The following is a 21,141-nucleotide window of genomic DNA, read 5'->3' on the forward strand; positions in this document are numbered from 1 at the left end:
TCTGTGTGTCTTGTTAACATTTCTGCTTGGATGTCAGCCCACCACCTCAAGCTCAACCTTAACAAGACTGAGCTGCTCTTCCTCCCTGGGTAAGCCTGCCCTCTCCAAGACTTCTCCATCACAGTCTAGAACTCCACTGTGACCCCCTCCCAGACAGCTACAATCTTGGGGTGGTCCTTGACAACCACTTGTCCTGTGCGGCGAACATCACAGCGACACAGCACTCCTGTAGATTCTTCATCTACAACATCCAAAGGATACGTCCATTCCTCATGAGAGAAGCAGCACAACTCTTGGTCCATGCACTTATGATCTCCCACCGTACTCTCTCCCGATTAGTGCAACACACTCTTGGCCGGGCTCCCCGCCTCGGCCATCAGACCTCTGCAGCTCATCCAAAATGCTGCTGCCTGTCTGGTGTTCAATCTCCCCAAATTCTCCCATGTCACCCTCCTCCTCCTCCTTCACTGGCTCCTGGTAGCAGCTTGCATCAGATTCAAGACCCAGGTGCTCGCCTACCGGGCTGTAAAGGGAACAGCCCCTCCCTACTTGCAAGCAATGGTCAGCCCCCAAACCACTGCCTGATCACTCCATTCTTCCAACTTGGCTGGCCGCCTGGCACTGCCGCCTCTATGAGAATGCAGCGGTCACGCTGTTCAGTCATGGCTTTTCACTGTCCTGGCACCCCGGTGGTGGAACGAACTTCCCACTGCTGTCAGGACTGCAGAGACACTACCAATCTTCTGCCAGAGACTGAAGACCCATCTCTTCAGGCTACATCTTGACTGTCCCTCCTAAAGACCTCTTCACCCCCCACTACCCCTCTGTACAGTTCCCCTACTGTTCCCTACTGTTAATAATAATAAAAAAATATATATAATAAATAAAAATCAATAAAAAAAAGTTCATCCTTCCTTCTTCTAGCATTGTGCAATAGCACCTGGTCCTAGCATAGATTTTTGCTCATGATGACTGATGTATAGATGATTCACTTACTTTAGACAAATGTCATTGTTTTAAGTCGCTTTGGATGAAAGCATCTGCTAAATGTTAAAAATGTAAATGCACTGTAGGTAATAGACATTCAAGAGTCACAGTCACAGGCGTAGTGCTATCAGTGTGCTGGGGGAATTGTGTTTAGTGGTGAGACCAAATCACTGTGTTTAGTACAGTGATTTGGTCACTAATATCTAATTTCGTCAATTCATGAAATCAGCACAGCTAATATCAGAGGTTATTTTCTTCTTATTAGAGGAGTCACTTTTAGTTAGTGCTTGATTCCAAATAGGAATTTTGGATCATGTTTACTTTCAATAAGTTTAGAGAGGTAGGATGATCTTGTTGAGTTAAGGGCTTGCTTATATTGAGCTAGACTATCATTCCAGGCAAGATGGAAGACCTTGAGTTTGATGTTGCTCCACCTCCGTTCATGTTTTCTCAATGCCTGCTTTAAGACGTGTTTCATGAGTATACCAGGGTGCAAGCTTCTTCTGGCAGATTGTTTTACTCTTGAGAGGGGCAACAATATCCAGAGTGTTTCTTAGTAAAGAGTTAAATCCATCTGTCATGGTATTTATTAGGCAAGGGTCTAGCGGCTTCCGCAGCTCAGAGTGCAAATGGATAGAGGCTGCGAGGTTATCAATTAACCTTTGGGTAGTTTTAGGGTTAATGGAGTGACTGAAAACAAATGTAGTTTCAGTGATGGGAGGGCCATAGAATTTCAATTCAAAAGTGTTAAGAAAATGAACTGATAGTACAGGGTCGTGAGAGCAAACAGTTACTGTAAATTCAAAATATCAATTCCAAGAGTAAAAACTAGATAATTTTGAATGTGTGATTGATTGAACTGTGGCCTTAATGTTTTGGATTGTTAAGTCCATGGATTGTAAAAATATATTTTGTTGAAATATTGCAGATACTGTACCTCTACACATGATGTCTTGATGACCGATTTGTAACACTCATTCATAGCCATTGTAGAGAGCAGCTCCTCTTGAACATCAGGATGATCCACAGCATATTCTATCTCAGCCCTAATTGTTCCAGCTCAGTCCACATCATTTGTTGTCCCTGTAGGAATCAAACACCTCCAGCTGCTCGACTGTAAAGTACAATGGCTCAGAGCACAAAGGAGTCTAATCATCAACACAGATCAATACACCTCTGTTACTTTGTGGTTGAGGATTGCAAACCATATACAACACAATGGCTTCAAAGCATCTCCAGTAATCCTGCCTTTGACCTTAGGCCACTAACATGGTGAAAGAAAAGGCACCTGTCAAGAAGGAGAGGACAATTTCATAATTCAGAAGTTGTTTTGGAAATATAGGACAGTTCAAGATTCAAGATTCTTTATTTGTGCACGTGCATACAAGTATACAGTGAAATGCAAAAGTGACAGTGCCACAGAGTAGTGCAACAATACAATATACAGTATGAACAGTATAAACAATATGAACAGTATAAGCAGTATAAGCAATATAAACGTGATGGATGATTATGTGTGTGCATATGTGTTATGATGTCAGTGAGTGTGTGAGTGACTTGAGGGGGGCACTGGTGGGGTCATCGTTGATTATCCTGATGGCGTGGGGGAAGAAACTCAGTCTTAGTCTCTCTGTTCTTGCTGCCTGACAGCGAAGGCGTTTGCCTAACCGCAGCAGCTGGAACAGTCCGTTTTTCGGGTGGTGAGGGTCCTTCATTATCCTGTAGGCTCTGGTCCTACACCTCCTGGTGTACAGGACATGGAGAGGGGGGGTTGGAGCTCCCATGGTCTTTTCTGCCAGGCGTACCACCCTTTGCAGAGCTCGCCTGTCCTGGGCCGTGCTGTTACCGTACCAGACGGTGATGTTGCCAGCCAGGATGCTCTCCACAGCTCCAGAGTAGGACTGAAGGATCCTCCGGGAGACTTTGAATTTCCTCAGCTGCCTGAGATGGAACAGGCGTTGCCTTGCCTTTCCCACCAGTAAACTGATGTGGGTAGTCCAGGTCAGGTCTTCTGTGATATGGACTCCCAGGTATTTAAAACAGCTCACCCTGTCCACAGCAGTCCCACCGATGTCAAGCGGCGTGTAGGTCCTTGGATGTTGTACTCTCCGGAAGTCTACAATCAGCTCCTTAGTCTTGGAGACATTCAGGATGAGGCTATTCTCCTGACACCAGAGTGACAGGTCCGCCACCTCGTCCAGATAGGCTTTCCTATGAATACTATGACAACCAACCACTGTGACTTTAAGACCAGGTCTCAAATCCACAGTATGTGGTTTTATCTGTTGGATACACAACAAAGAAATCACTAACGTTTCCCAATTGATCCTGTTCCACATCTTTTCTGAGATCAGCCCCACCACAACTGTGTCGTCCGCAAACTTGATGATGGAGTTGTCGCTGGACTTAGCCACACAGTCGTGGGTGTACAGGGAGTAGAGGAGGGGGCTAAGGACGCAGCCCTGGGGGGACCCTGTGCTCAGGATGAGTGTGCTGGAGGTGTGTCTACCCACCCTGACCACCTGTGGCCTGGCCGTCAGGAAGTCCAGGATCCAGGCACACAGGGGAATGTTCAGTCCTAAACCAATCATCTTTTCAGCCAGTCTGGTGGGGACTATGGTATTGAACGCTGAGCTGTAGTCTATAAACAGCATTCTCACATAGCCCCCCTTCTGACTGTCAAGGTGAGAGAGAGTGGTGTGGAGGATCTGGGAGACTGCATCGTCCGTAGATCTGTTTGGTCTATATGCGAACTGCAGTGGGTCCAAGGTCGGAGGGAGGGAGGAGCTGATGTATTCCTTAATCAGCCTCTCAAAGCACTTCATGACCACTGAGGTTAGAGCCATGGGTCTATAGTCATTTAAGCAGGCTGGGGAGGTGATCTTGGGCACAGGGACGATGGAGGATCTTTTAAAACAGGTGGGAACTACTGAATTTGCCAATGATAAGTTGAATATGGTAGTGAACACAGGAGCTAGCTGGTTAGCACAGGTCTTAAGTACTCTCCCCGGAATGCCATCCGGGCCAGCAGCTTTCCTAGTGTTCACCTTCAGCAGAGCCCTCCTCACGTCGTGTTCCGTCACGGAGAGTGCTTGCTCTGCCCCAGTGTGTGAACTCCCATCAGCCGCGCTAGCCAGCATTCTGATGTTGTTGTTGTTAGCCGGCTCGCTAGCGGTGGTGTTGCCAGCCTCAAACCGTGCATAAAAAGAGTTCAGGTCTTCGGCTAGGGAGGCACTACTTTACTTATCCAATTTGCTTCAACTATATTGCAGAGTTCAGCTTGCTGGCTGCTGGATATAGCTAAATAACAATGTCCCTAACTTGGATCGATCCACATCATGGAAGATACATCTGAAAATGAATGTAAGTGTCAAAATAGTGAACCATTCCTCTCAGTGCAAACTAAGCCACCAGAGGTTAGTTAAGTTGTAAGACATAGAGGATGGGCAAAAGAGTCAAGGCACACTTCTCAGATACATACAGACATTTCCACTGACAGCATAGTGGAAAGATATAGCTCTCCAAAGTCTACACTCTGTAAGATATACTGTAGGAACATCATGTTCAGCTGTTGCAGACAGTCTGTGTGATCTAAGTCATCTAAGTTGCTCTCAGGGAGAAAAACTGTGCTAGTAATAAAGTGGAGAAGAAAACCTCCATCGCTACGGATGATTAATAAACCATTGGTAATTGCACCTAAATGTCCTCAGAGTAAAAATATATTTTTGCGTCTAATTTAAAAGACAAATTACCCATCATCAATAATATTTCAGGGCTGGAAATCTTTGATGTAAGCCCTGTGCATGTGTACACATTTAATGAACGCCTTCCAGTATTAACAAGAAGAGGGGTGCATTAATTACTGAGCAGCCAACTGCCAACGCATGCAACAACAATATCACATGCAAAGTACATCTTTCTCATTACACCCTGGTGTGTCTGGCTGAAACCACAAGTCAGGGATTTGTTAATGTAAATAAGATATACATTTATTAATGTGGGTATGCACAATATGGAAGTGAAAGAAAGAAGTCCATTATTTGTACCCTGTTAACGTGGCGCTTAAAGGGGCAATCTGTAAACAAAATCAATTTGGACTTTAAATGAATTATATATAACCATTGATTCTTGAAGAATATAATTTATGAATGCCTCATGAGCTTAGTTCAACTGTTTTACCCCATCAGAACCCAAAATATAAGCTTGTTTTACTCCATTATTTGTGAACAATGCAATTGTAAACAAACAGTCTATCACTTCAAAACATGGTAATTGGTGAAATATGATTTTTATCTCATGGATGGTCAGTCCTTGTATCCATATCTCCGTCTATGAAACTGAGAGTGTTTACACTTCCCCAGCCCCATCCCTCAGCTGTGTAGCGGGGAGCCTGCTTTGTTGTTGTTTGAAGTACAGATTGCACCTTTATAGGAAATGAGAAAGGCAATGTTTGTATATTCATATTCATAGACTGGCTTAATTAATCCTATGGTAAGTGTGTGCGAAGAGTGATAGCAGTACCTGCAACAATAATACACCAAAATTAAGACGTGGTAACATAGGTCCCTTGGAAAAGATTATTCTAAATTGAAAAAAATACAGTATGTTGCCATATAGCATTGCCTCCTCTGGCACTTTAGTTGGCATTGGCCAGTCGCTGTGGTCACATGTTAGTGAGGAGGCGTTGTTTGCCTTACCACACAGATGCTCACACACATACAGACACACACACACAGACACACACACACACACATCTCCGCTGCCATCTGACTAGCCGCCCATCGCACTCTACATTATAACAATACAGAAACCATCTGCTGGTGAAATTTAATCCACCGTAATTAGCATACCATTTGCATTCATTAATCCACCCATTATACAGTGTAATATGATTTCTGAACAAGTTGTTTTCTGCTGAGTAAAACCTCCCCTAATTGGTGTTGAGTCCACTCCCAGGTGTCCTGTCTCCTTGGGTCAAGGAAAATTTACTGACTCAGGACGTGAGTCCAGCACAGCCAGGTGCATGCAGGGTATAGACAAATAGAAAAATAAACTCCTGTACAACATTTTCCCTTCAGAACTGATTGCCTAAAACCTACTGTACATCCCTCTGAAAGAATGCAGAAGGAGAATGTGTCTAAAGCATTAACAACATTAATGACATTAACCTGAAATGTTTTTTTGTTTTTTTTTCACCACTCCTATTCAACATCAGTACACATGGGACAATGGTACATGGCGAGGAAATTAAAATATCTGTATCGATTAAACACACACAAACAAACAGTTGAGTAAAATGGCAATGAGGGAGCTACAGGAATGCTTCCATCTCATATGAAGTACATACTGTATGTTGGGTTGGAATGCTGAATTACATACAGTACAATACACATCCAGGAATACAATTGAACAAATCTATTATCTGGACATGCTGCGGAACTAAGACCTGAAACTTACTTCTAACACCATACCTTTCACATATTGTTAAATGTTTTATGGATTTTGCCAAACATCACATGTGACAATCAACCAAATAATACATTGGACAACCAGCCCCAACCAGACTTTTTTTTGCTAAATACGGTGCTCTATATATATAATATATCGAATATAAATATTCAATTATAGCACCACAGCGTAGCTCTTTCCTCCCTGTATCTAACAATCATATTAGTTTGTGGTTTCCATCTGATATAAAGAACAAGACATGAAAAGTTTTGTGACGCATCAACGACTTATATATAATAATAATCTCAAACCATGAAGACACACAGTTCAATGTGATATCATGCCCAACACCCTCCAGTCTTAATTATGAATACTATGACAACCAACCACTGTGACTTTAAGACCAGGTCTCAAATCCACAGTATGTGGTTTTATCTGTTGGATACACAACAAAGAAATCACTAACGTTTCCCAATTGATCCTGTTGAATAAATAATAGGTCAAAAGAGCACAGGAGCATCACAGTATAATTCCTTCTGATGAACCTGTCACAGGAAGACCTGTGGGACTAAACGTTTCAGTTCTCAAACCATTTATTAACCATCACTCCGTCCTGTGGGATATCTCTTAGCAACCAACTTACATAAATACAGACAATCTCCTGATTTAAGGGCAGCAGGAGACGACTCGTGTCTACTGGAGGTGGTAAGTGGTCAGGATTAAAGGCCACAGTCAAAGCCTGAGGGGGAAAGATCAGCTTCTCTCTCTCTCTCTCCATTGCTCATGATCTAAGGACATTACCGTAGCCACACTCTTATCTCTAGCTGTGTGCCTCAGAGCAATCATCCCCTATTGATAATATGTTTAAAATGTCACTGCTGGAGCTTTTAAAATATGGTGGAGGAAGATAATGCTTAAGTGTATTTTCAAAAATCCTCTCTCTCTCTCTCTCTCTGCAAGCTGATGATTATGGTGTTACGCATTTGTCCTTTGTCTATTGTAAAAGAAGGGAATATTCTCGTCTTGATAATGACTTGGGCTTGGTCGCACCCAGTTTAATTTGATTGTCCAAGCAGAATAATCAGAGAGCTAAAAACACAGAGGAAGATGCATTGAGCCGCGCTGTATTAACTACATTATTCTAAGAACAGGAACAGTACACTACCCCCTCTATGTCGGTAGAACACACTTTGTCCCCACTTACGCTTATTAGCGTTCCAAGCTAACTGCACCATTTTCTGCTCATTAGCGAGTGAGTGTGTGTGTGTAGGTGTTTGACAAGTCCCTGACTGAGCACAGAACACAGATCACCATGGTTCGTGGACACGGCTGTGTTGTCAAGGGGGGACCTCCTCATGATTATTGCAGAGCCAAGTGGGCACCACCACCGTCACAAAAATCCCATGCATCCCTGCTGCCTCTCAGCTGTTAGAGGGGCTTAAAAGGTCCCCCAGCTATTCACAACCTGAAACCTGAACTGCTGCTAAAGCTGCACTTGCTCTTTTGTTCCTGACCCACAGCGGAGTGAGAAGTGGAGCCGCTCAAAGGTGGCGGGGAGGGAGTGTTGATTGTGTGCCGTAGACTTTTTTTCTTTATCAGGAACTTATATTATTATGCTGCCATGTTCATATCAGTCCTTGATCATTGAACTCAACTTCATGGAGGCTCTCAATATGATCCTGTGGCCTATGTGATATCTAACTCTGTAATCTATTTAGATTGAGCCTTTTCATAGACCCAAAAGCTTATGAAAGTCAACTTATGGGTATATACTAATAGAAAAATAAACTCCAGTACAACATTTTCCCTTCAGAATCGACTGCAACAATGTGTGCACTTGACATTGACCTGAAATGTTCTCAAGTGTATTATTCTTTTCCTCACCACTCCCCTGCATCAGTACACATGGGACAAAGGTACATGGCAAGGAAATGAAAAATAGATATATATGTATCGAGTGAACACGGACACAAACAAACAGTCAAGAGCAGTAAATAAGGATTACAGACAATTTTGTCTGGGATATATTTGTGGGAAACCACCCGTTCATGTACTAAACTATCAAATCAATCAAACACTGAAAAAGCATAATTGGCGTACCTTCCTAACATTTGGATTAGACTGTGGGCCCACACTATGTTGGTGACAAACAGAGGGTGACAGAGAAGCTGTGGGATGCTGGACGACGCAACGTGCCCGCCTCTTCAGCCTTGCTGTGCTGAAAATGCCGTCGCTGTGGTGATTGCATAGGAATGAGCGTCTTAGCACGCATGTCGATGCAAGAGTCTGCATTAATCCCCCCAACTCCAGGGAATGGCGAATGAGTGCTGGGAGGTACAGTCCCTAGTATGCTGATTAATGAAGCGTGGGGGTTAAATTGGCCACCAAATTAATCACCGCTTGAAATGGAGGAACAGCAGCAAGCATTCTGAGTTGACCGTGCGCTACTAAATGCAGGCGGCAGGATAGAAGTGGAGACTTTGGAGAAACAATTTGATGGGGAACCCTGCTGGTTTACTTATATATTTTTGCTGATTGGACGGAGTTGCTGGGGTGTCAAACCGCATTGGACCAAATGCAACCTCACATGGGCCAGATTTTCTTTTTTTGTAAAACAAAATGACTACTGCTGTGTGCACCGGCACCTCATATTATTACATAACTCGATATTACAGTAGCCTATACTCAGCCTACATTCAATGCCTCATTTCCACAGAGCTCAATATTACAGTGTTACAGTAGCTCAGACGAATGCCTTATTTTCAAGATGGGTTCATCTGTGGGCGTCTGAAGGTTGGAACTAAAAATGTAATGAATAATTGAGTAACCAGACTTATAAGTCTATTACAAGCAATAAACTATAGACAAATATACTGCATATTTTTCTTTTTTTTGTATTACATGTATCTTACCAAGTACCATAGATAGCTCTAAGTAGGAGTCTAACTTATTTCTTCATGTCCTCCAATCAGGGGAGGAGGTGGTAGGGATTAAACAATGGAATACGAAAGGAGAAGACATTATGCAAGCAAAGCTTTCTGATAGAACTTAATTGCTATCTTCCCATTTCAAAGCTAATCTCTCCTTAAATAGGTTAAAGGTTGGGTCTTTTTTGCTCAAATCACCCGTAGGCTTGATTGGACCACCCGTTAGGCGGATAGTAATGTAATGAAGTGACAATTACAAAATGCAACAAGCTGCAGCCATGTAGTTATGCTTGAGGTCATGAATGTGCCAAAGCAAGTTATTTGATTAGTTTAACGTATCGCAAAGTGTCACACATTTCAAACGGGTTTCCACCCCTTTGTAGCTACCTTCCTTCTAAGGAAGAATGAGGTCATCTAGTTCACCGAGTTCACAGATGACCTCATTCGTCTGAGACAGTTCTGTTTGTGTAACACTTTATACTAGGTTGCTTTTATACCTGTGTATTTGCTTAGTAATTGTATAATAATGGAGTTAAGCTGTTTATATTATTAAGATAGTGGTATAAAGTCCACCAGAGATTCCCCTCTTTTCTATATAGTAAAAATAGTGAACAGGTGTACCTAATAAAGCCACTTTATTAGGTACACCTGTTCAACTGCTCGTTAATGCAAATATCTAATGGTGTGGGGGATATGTTCTTGGCACACTTTGGGCCCCTTAGTACCAATTTAGTACCAACCGTTTAAATGCCACAGCCTACCTGAGTATTGTTGCTGACCATGTCCATCCCTTTATGACCACAGTGTATCCATCTTTTGATCCTGCTACTTCCAGCAGGATAACGAGCCATGTCACAAAGCTCACGTCATCTCCAACTGGTTTCTTGAACATGACAATGAGTTCACTGTACTCCAATGGCCTCCACAGTCACCAGATCTCAATCCAATAGAGCACCTTTGGGATGTGGTGGAACTGGAGATTCGCATCATGGATGTGCAGCCGACAAATCTGCAGCAATGATGCTATCATGTCAATATGGACCAAAATCTCTGAGGAATGTTTCCAGCACCTTGTTGAATCTATGCGACAAAGAATTAAGGCAGTTCTAAAGGCAAAAGGGGGTCCAACCTGGTACTAGCAAGGTGTACCTAATAAAGTGGCCGGTGAATGTAAATTACAAGCAAGTGCATAGAACAGACTGGAAAGGCAGATTTCCATGGGAAAATGCCTCCCATAAATAAATGCCAACTAAAACAAAACTGAACACAACAGATGGACCTGATGTTTTTAAAACATTCCTTAGAGCTACAATTAGTATCGAAGAAAAAGACCCCTATGACTGGTTGGACTCAAAAGACTGTAAGGCTTCACTCCAGTAAGCAGCAACCAAAACACTGACCCTGTACAGCAGTGTACAGTCACCATATTGGCTGCTCCTTCTCAGAGGGACTAATTGGGTGTTAATATTCACAGGGGTCCACAGTTTAAAGCAACACTCCAGTTTATGGCGATACGTAGGTCACATGGGTCTTCTATTTACATAAAAACTTCCATTCGATATGGGATCTTTCAAGGGAGTGTTTAGCACAAGTGCCCTCCAAGCTGCCACGGCTTGTTATTGTGAGATCAAAGGACAGGCTAATTAAAAGAGATTCATCTCACTTTAGGCCATTGGGTGACTTCAATCACAATTTCTCCAGAGCAGCCTAACAGATATCGCCAATAGCTAATTAAGCATAACAATTAAATCTTCCATGATTGCAAAAGTTGCAGATTTTGTCATTCATATCATTCCAGTGTAGGCATGGTAAGGTTCACACATACACACATGCGTACACACACACAGAGTCTTCGTAGACCCTCTCTCTCTCGGATGGAATGGAAACCCAATCAGGTGTTAATAGCAAGGCACTCATGCAGGGGATATGTAACCAAGGTGCATGATACACTCACAAGGTCTTGTGTGGTGTGTTCACTTGAGCGGCAGTTTTACAGAAAGATGGATGAGGTGGCTCATGTGACTTCATATTCATCTGTTTCAGATTTGAGTCTTAAACCTGGGTTTTGTGTTGTGATGGAAAACAGATAAGGGTTGGATGAAGCATTGATGTGACAAAAGATTCCCCAACATAAGTTACCAGGAAGCAAAACTTGATGCAAATCCAACACAAATAATACAGTATGCCTACACAAAATGCAAATGTAAATAAGCTTTCTGCCGCTTAGTTGACCAATTGATGTATGTCTTGAATGTGGAAAAGAATCTTTGCAACATTTGTTAAGCTAATCCAACCTGCTTGCTTGTTAGCAGCCCAGAGTCACATGGGCTGTTTTCACAGCTGTGCACACATCAGTGATGTTTCAGTCCTATATATAACAGTAATGTCCATGCTCTTTATACCATGTATATCTGAATGTACACACCCACACACACACACACACCTAGAACATCAGAAATGAATATACTGTTGAATGCAAACTGCCATATTTGACAAGCCAACAAATGAATCAATGTACTTGACAGTTGACATTTTAGAATTAGGAATCAGTATGGTGTAGTAGAGGGGGAGGTACAGTAGGTAGCCAAGTGCAGCTGACTGTGAGTGAGAGCTGCTTGTTATTACAGTCTTTTCCGGTGGCCTTTTCAGAGATCCCGTTTTTGATTTGCTCACTGTCTGATTTATTTCCTCAGGGTAACAGTGATGTGCTGCATGCAAGGCTCCACTGCCTGTCTGCAGCAGTAAAAACATCTCTTTCATCAACAGGTGTCTCGCAAATTCCTGTAATCCATAAAGATGAGTGGCGGGCCATTGGGGCAGTGATTATATAGGTATAGTCACTGATTTACGCTCCACCAGACAGTTTTATGTACGACCTCAGTCCATCAGGCAAGGTAATAACACCAGGGTAATTATACTATCTGCATGTCCTTCCTGAGCACTCCATTATAAGACAGTGTTCTTTGCCATTTTGAGAATAGCCTCTAACAATAACCTTGTACTGAGGTCCATATATAGTCCATATGCATGTCTCTTTATTTTTTCTCTCTCATGGTTCCTTCTGTGAGGGGAGGAGAAGATGACATGCAGTAGAATGGATGAGGGTTGAGGGTTAAGATTAATGCTTAGGGTTAATGCTTGTGTAGGCGTCACAGCGTCACGACATGAGAAAAAGGGTGAGAAATTACATGGATTTATCAAATATATTGATATATTATTAAAATATATAAAATATATTCATGTATGTCAAACAAATAAAACCTACAAATAAAAAATATGTTTTGAAGTCATCATGATTTGTCAAATTACATGAATTATTCACAAAGGCTACATTGAGGATCCAAGTGTTCCTTTTAAGTTTTCTTTCATCATGTGCAAAGCAGGTGTCTTCAACATCGTGCATTCATGAACACCCTGGGCCTATACAGTATCATTAATCCACTTACTGTACATCCAAAAGTTCTGACATTTTTCTATTACTGTAGATTACCAACCCCAAATATTTCCCCAGTTTACCTCTAAATGTCAGGCATACAAGGAAACATCTGACCCAAAACTGTTTTCATAATCCATAGAAACACAGAGCAAACAGAGGGCAACGTTGAATGAACAGTTCTAGAAAATGGAGGAGAGGTAATGGAAAGAGGTACTGTAATCTCGCTCGGCGCCAGTGAACGGTTTGGCAAGGGTGGGAAGATTCTCTGTTCAGTAAATGGACCCGTGATAGAGTGTGGGTCATAGCAACCCCAATGCCATGGGCCAAGGAATTGGACTCATATACAATAGATCGCCTCTGGGCTAAGCGAGCTGTTACAGGAATCTGTGCAACTGTCTGTACAATAGACCTTAAAGACCAATCGGTTACTGCAATAACGCACAATGATGTTTAATGGTGGCCAAAACGCAAAAGCATGGTCTACTTAATGTGCACAATATGGAAAGCCATAGACAAATATGTGCAGTGACAATTACAACACTGTTCGTGTCTATATGTTTCATTCACAATGACACTTCAACAAACTGGTTGAAAAAGAGTAATTGCCCACTCATCTTCTTTTATCACACCAAGTAAATTGGTTCGGTGAAAGGAAAGGAAAGAAAATGGAGGTAAATGAGGACTATTGTAGGAAGCCTGCTGTAGGAAGCCTGCTGTAGCAAGCGCAAAAACAGCAAATAAACCATATAGAACAATATAGAGGCTGATATCTAAAACCCCATTCAGTATCGAGCCAGGTAATTCCCAGGAAATACTCTGGTCAAGTTCGGTGTGAATGGGTCTACTCACCAATGTTTCGACCCGGGTATTACCCACCTTGGCACCTAGTACAATACCTGGGTAATTCCCAGGTCGAGTTTGGTTTAAATGGGGGCTGACAACGACCGGGGTTATTTGATGGTGACCCAGGGTTTTCAGTTACAGACTACAATTAATTGAATCACTGGTAACTTAAGTCAAATATCTATATAATAAGTACAAGTTTCTGCTTATACTCTCACCATGATCTGTTGTCATCCACGATAGCAAGTGAACATTTCAGATAATATTTTGTGTATTATGTTTGATTTTCTTTCAGTTATCCGCATATCCTCCTTTGTCCTGTTCTGTTGTTACTATGCACCCGTCACAAACATACCATTGTTGCTAAGAAATTGACCGCATTCAATTTTTGTTGGGAACGGTGTGCTACTCATCACAATCAATCAACCCGGGTACATTTCTGTGTGAATGGTACCGACCTGGGAAAGTCCTGGGTCAAACCTTTGGTGTGAATGGGTCCCAAGAAGAACCCCACTAGTCATGAACCAGGGTAATATCTGGGTTATTTGGTGTGAATGAGGCTTTAGACACCTCATGCACTGGAATGGAACAATTTGGTGACCATCTTACTGTGGTCCAGTTCGAAACCAGCTATAATAGGAACCTATGGCAGAGGTGGCATATACACTCACTGGCCACTTTATTAGGTACTTGCTAGTACCGGGCTGGACCCCCTTTTACCTTCAGAACTGCCTTAATTCTTTGTGGCATAGATTCAACAAGGTGTTGGAAACATTCCTCAGAGATTTTGGTCCATATTGACATGATATCATCAGTGCTGCAGATTTGTCGGCTGCACATCCATGATGCGAATCTCCCGTTCCACCACATCCCAAAGGTGCTCTATTGGATTGAGATCTGGTGACTGTGGAGGCCAGTGGAGTACAGTGAACTCATTGTCATGTTCAAGAAACCAGTTTGATATGATGTGAGAGCTTTGTGCATTATCCTGCTGGAAGTAGCCATCAGAAGATGGGGACACTGTGGTCATAAAGGGATGGACATGGTCAGCAACAATACTCAGGTAGGCTGTGGCGTTTAAACGATGCTCAATTGGTACTAAGGGGCCCAAAGTGTGCCAAGAAAATATCCCCCACACCATTAGATATTTGCGTTAACGAGCAGTTGAACAGGTGTACCTAATAAAGTGGCCGGTGAGTATATAACATTGCTTGCACTTTGCATTGAAAAAGGCTGTTCTGCCCATCATCATTTGTCCGCTGTTACTGAATATTTCTAAAAACGTTTGGCACGTCTACTCGAGTTGTGACAAACTAAATATAGGCCAAATATCATCCATTCAAAGACCCATTCAGCCATTTTCATTAAAACAGATTGTTAAAGCAAAAGTTATACAATAACAAAAGAAGACACATTTGTTTACAACAAGAGGCCACTAGAAAATGTGGTAGTAACATAAAGCAGTGCATTGAAATGTCAAGAAGTTTGAATATGCAGCAGTTTTCATTGACACTAGTCATACCAAACGGACGTCCACGGGAGCGATGTGACACTATTATAAAATAACTCTGCCTCCTCCTTCCCTGACAAATAAATATGTTTTAAGCGACATATACAATTTTACAGCTGAAAAATACAGCAAATTCAATTGAGCCCCAGAAATCTATATCCTATGAAATGACAAGGTTTTCCAGCACACTCAGATTTGACTCCTACTACAGTAGCATACAGTTTGTCTACTAAACTCAACACTCAACACTGGGCAGGTTGTTTAGGATTCACATCTTCTCTCAAACAGCTGAATACTTACTCTCCAGAGAGGACCTTATAGTGGACTGCTTTTAGTGGAGTAGCCTAGGACTGCATTTGAGTATAGTTATAGGTCATACATTCTAATGGTAACGTTACTGTCGTAGTGGGGTGTGGTTTGCAAAGAGGGGGGGAGGGATGGGAGCAGCTCAGGGGAGTAGAGCCAGGGCGAGTTTAATTAGTGCAGGTGTGGGGAGTTGCTAATTAACCTTTTCCCCCTTTGAAAAACAATCGTGGCTGGAGCTGGAGAGGGAGCCGATACGCCATGTTGGAGAGGAGAGCGAGCAGCAAACCCAGCAGTTCAGATGAACCTCACAGTTACCTCACATCCTATGTTTGTGTTTGGTAATTTATGTTAAGCGTGCGGTGTGCAAATAAAAGACGGGTATTACCCACTTCCTGACGACATCTCTCAGTGTGCTTCATGGTACAGAACCCGCAGTGGCTGGAGCATTGTCACAATTACAATCTTTGTTGCAAGCAAAGTAAAGATAATAACATAGGTTAACAGAACAGTAATATAATATAACGCTTGAATATTTTGTATTAGATTTGATTAGATCCCATTTGTGTTGCTTTTTTTAATTGACAGGACATAATCATCTTTGGAACTGGTATGATGTCAATACAGGAACAATGGTGTGCAATAGCATCAGGAGAATAACAGGCACACTTCCAAAAACTCCTCAATAATTATTGTGCTTGCGAAGCAACACACTACTGTTATTTGTTGTTCTTCTTCGTATTATACTGTATGTTGTTCTCACTCCTCCTACAGGTTTTATGCAAAACATACAATTTCAACTTTACAATGTGCACACACACACACAGATCTGCTAATGCAGACACTCTCTTTCTCCCTCACACAGACACACATTTGTACTGTGAATGCATGCAGATGCACGCACGCACGCACGCACGCACGCACACTGACTGCCTTGGAATATGTGGACCCTCTTCTTCTGTCACATGGGGGGTACACTATGTCCATTATAGCATGAAATTGTTGCAAATTGTGTGGTTTATGATAAAAACAAGTGGATAAATATAAGACAAATGTGGTCTGTATTGTATAAAGAAAACAAATAATAATTAAACTAATAAACTGACCAAGGTGGGTTGACCTGTGTACATCTGAAGATTGGAAGTAGATATAGAACGAATACCTGATTGGTCGGTTCACTTGTGAACCCAGTACAGGCAGTGATGAGCAATTGTAAGCATCTAGATGCATGTATGTATGTGAGTATTATATGAACCTTGCCATGTGAATAGCTTTGAAGTAAGAAGAATTGTAGTTGTTATTTTATTTTCATGTCTTCCAATAATGTCTTCCATGGAGGTCTAAATCTGACTCTGATTTCGAAGAAGAGGAAGAGGTCCCACCACAACAAAACTTGCGGTCTGCACAAATTGTTACCAAATGCTGAGTTTAGCCTGTTTACCAGATCCACCACAGCCTAATGGTGGATCTGGTAAATGTAATACATTTACCTTTTTGGTGCTTATTATATGCATATAAGTCCCAAAATAACAATCAAGCAATTGACTTGCCAGACCCTCTAAGCTTTATGTAACTCCAAAAACTGTCATCCGGTTAACATGGTGAAATGTTCATTAAGGCCAACATTCTGGGAGATACTTTGTTACTGCAACTGCCTGAAACGTTCACAACTCTGACATAAAAACAGTATGAGATCTGCAGAACTTGTTCTTAGAATTATTACCCAACAATGCACTTGCATCTTGGCAACCAGTTCTACCCCAATAAAACCACCATAGGGGCTGTGTCCACCAAACGCACCATTGCCTACAAAAAAGCGAGCCGTGTCACTTCTGTACCTGAAACAAGCGGCCTTCAAAGTGGAGTGAAAAAAATGTGACTGTTGTTGCTCGGCTACCTGATAAAGTGTTTTAGCTGGCAAGGCAGCTCGCAACGATTAGCGATCTGCTAACATGAACTTCGTAGCCATTTTTATGCTAGTAACAGAATAGCTTGCTAGTAAAAGGGGGACATAACATTTAGAGAGTGTTTGTTTCTTACAAAATTTGTTTCAGAAACTGCAGTGGAAGACATGCCTTATTTTCCATTAAAGTTGCGTCATCTTATTGTGAATTTTCTGTTTGTCCCACCTCTCCGTCAATTTGATTGGTTTCTTGGCCCAAAGTGACATTGATGCCCGGCAGTCCTTTCCAAAAGTTGAACAAAATTCAATATGAGAGGGCCTGGAGAACAGCGAGGCGCATTTAGGGCGTTCAGCTCCAGGCAGTTCTGGCTGCACCAGGAAGCAAGGCTGTCAATTTCCTCCCTGTAGGCGGCCTCATCACCGTTGGAGATTATTCCAATGAGGGTAGTGTCATCCGCGAACTTCAGGAGTTTGACAGAAGGGTGGCTAGAGGGGCAGCTGTTGGCTTTCACTTCATTTGCTGAAAACTTGAGCAGCAATAGGTGTGAACCTAAAATGAAATTGTAGAAATGTTACAAAAGAGATTAAATGCAGAGTCGGGCATGATCAACATATCTAAAACTAACCAGACAGGGAGTGGAGGCAGTATCTTCAATAGGGGCATGTTAGGAGGCAAACAGACGACTACATTCAGAGATGCTTGGAATTTGTTGGATATCCACAAAGAAATAGATTATAGCATTACATTAAATAAACTGAATGAAGACATTGCAGTGAGATTTTCTATTTCACTGGAGCGATGCAAAAATGACATCCTGCCTTCCGTAGATGAGCAGGTAGATTAGGAAAGACTGAGGGTACTACGCCTGCCCTAAGCCTGACTGTCTGACCTGTCCTGACAGTTTTTTTTTAACAGAAATGCTGACTACAGACCCTGTGGAAATCGTTTAGGGACCATGAACCTTCCTGTGTCCTTACTGGCACAATAAAAAAAATTATTGTCAAAGTTTTGGAAATCTGTTGTAAAATAAGCCCCATCACATAAAGCATAAACATTTTACTCCTACCCAATGTTAACCACTCTCAAATTCTCAAACTGTGCTATAGACGCAATGATTAACAGTACAAAAGTTATATAAATTAGGCCTTTCCCGTCTGTTAATGGTAGGCCTCTTAAATAAGTTTCAATATCGTCAATGTATACACAGAAGAAGACACATATGTTGAGTCAATATAATGTATTTGAAATTGAGCTGGAATACAATGTTTACACATGATGTACTAGACAAAGTGGAGAAATTAAAAATAAAATAGAACAGGGCAGAATAGAAACAAACAGTTTCCATCCCACAGAGTGTGGTTCATAAAGAAAGCGTATCATTTGTTTTCTGTATTCTCGTTCTCCATAGAATACCAGACTTTTTAAATTCCTTAAGTTTATCCCTCAAGACATGTCTAATTCTCTCCAAGTGTTAGCTCAGTGATCCATAATTTCACTGAGGGGACCTCAGTTTCTTTCCAGAACAATATAATCAATTTGCTGGAATTAAACCATAGGAGATAAAGCATTGTTGAGCCGTCTGAAGCAGTCTGCTCCAGTGAAGATGAAGCACGGGGACAGTCTGTGACCTAGTTAGTGTGAATCACACGACAGGAACAATTACCACTGAGCAAAGTTGATATAGGGTTCAGGAAGAAGGGTGGGGACAAGACCAATTGTAAAGGGAAATAAAAGATTCAAATTTTTAAAAACCTGAGTTTGTCAACAGGTTTGTCAATCAATTTGTTTTGCTCATCTGTGATGACATGTTGTTTCCATTGCTGGGAGATAAGAATGAATGTCATTCTGTTCCTAATATGAAAACGCCTAAACAAATTGTGCTAGAAGCCCTGCCCTGGTTCACGACATGCCAAACACAAAAATCAAGTTATGTTACGTTACCTAGCAATTTCATTTTACAGTAATGTGTGGTACCAAATCAAAGGTGTTTATAAGTGTAACCAGCTGACATACAGTGCATTCGGAAAGTATTCAGACCCCTTCACTTTTTCCACATTTTGTTATGTTACAGCGTTATTCTAAAATGGATTAAATTATTTTTTTTCCTCATCAATCTACACACAATGCCCCATAATTACAAAGCGAAAACAGGTTTTTAGAAATGTTTGCTAATTTATTAAAAATACAAAACTGAAATATCACATTTACATAAATATTCAGACCCTTTACTCAGTACTTTGTTGAAGCACCTCTGGCAGCGATCACAGCCTCAAGGTCTTCTTGGGTATGATGCTACAAGCTTGGCACATGTTATTGGCCAGGTGATGAGCGGTGCCTGGTTTCCTCCAGACGTGACGCTTGGCATTCAGGCCAAAGAGTTCAATCTTGGTTTCATCAGACCAGAGAATCATGGTCTGAGAGTCCTTTAGGTCCCTTTTGGCAAAGTCCAAGCAGGCTGTCATGTGCTTTTTACTGAGGAGTGGCTTCCGACCACTGTACATTTACATTTTACGTTTATGGCATTTAGCAGACGCCTTTATCCAAAGCAACTTACAACAAATACATTTGTTTAAGTAAGTGAATCATCTATCCATCAGTCATCATAAGAAAAAGTCATCTATGGTAGGACCACGGGCCATTGGCAGTCACAATGTGCTTTTTCTTTTTTTTTTTACAGGAGAAACTTGTACAGGGGGGTAATGGGGATGAAGAGGTCTTTAGGAGGTAAGATGTAGCCTGAAGAGATGGGTCTTCAATCTACAGCGGATGATAGGTAGTGACTCTGCATGCTGTCATGACAGCAGTGGGAAGCTCGTTCCACCAGCAGTTTGCCTGGACAGTGAAAAGCTGCTGCATCCATGTAGAGGCGGCGGTGCCAGGCGTCCAGCCGAGGTGGAAGAGTGGAGTGATCGAGCAGGGGTTTGGGGGCTGACCATTGCTTGCAAGTAGGGAGGGGCTGTTCCCTTTGTCGCCCGGTAGGCAAGCACCAGGGTCTTGAATCTGATGTGAGCTGCTACGGGGAGCCAGTGAAGGGTGCGAAGGAGGGGAGTGATATGGGAGAATTTGGGGAGATTGAACACCAGACGGGTGGCAGCATTCTGGATGAGCTGCAGAGGCCTGATGGTGGAGGCGGGGAGACCGACCAAGAGTGCATTGCAGTAGTCAAGGCGAGAGATCACAAGTGTTTGGACCAAAAGTTGTGCTGCTTCTCTGGGGAGGTATCCTTCTGATGTTGTAGAGGAAGAATCTACAGGAGCGTGCTGTCGCTGTGATGTTCGCCACACAGGATAAGTGGTTGTCAAGGATCACCCCAAGGTTCTTGGCTGTATGGGAGGAGGTTACAGTAGAGTTCTCTACTGTGATGGAGAAGTCTTGGAGAGGGCAGGCTTTCCCCGGGAGGAAGAGCAGCTCAGTCTTGTTAAGGTTGAGCTTGAGGTAGTGGGCTGACATCCAAGCAGAAATGTCAGACACGCAGAGACACGTGTTGCCACCTGTGAGTCAGAAGGGGGAAAAGAGAGAAAGAGTTGAATGTCATCTGCGTAGCAGTGGTAGGAGAAACCATGTGAGGAAATTACCAAGCCAAGAGATTTGGTATAGAGGAAGAACAGTAAGGGCCCTAGGACAGAGCCCTGGGGGACTCCACGTCACCTGGTAAGAGCGATCAGCCAGGTAGGATGCAAACCAGGAGAGTGCAGAGCTAGAGATGCACAATTCTGAGAGGGTGGAGAGAAACATTGGGTGGTTTACTGCAAACAGGTCCAGAAGATTGAGAACAGAGGAGAG

Source organism: Argentina silus (assembly GCF_951799395.1).
Source record: "Argentina silus genome assembly, chromosome: 4".
In the NCBI taxonomy this organism is placed as follows: Eukaryota; Metazoa; Chordata; class Actinopteri; order Argentiniformes; family Argentinidae; genus Argentina; species Argentina silus.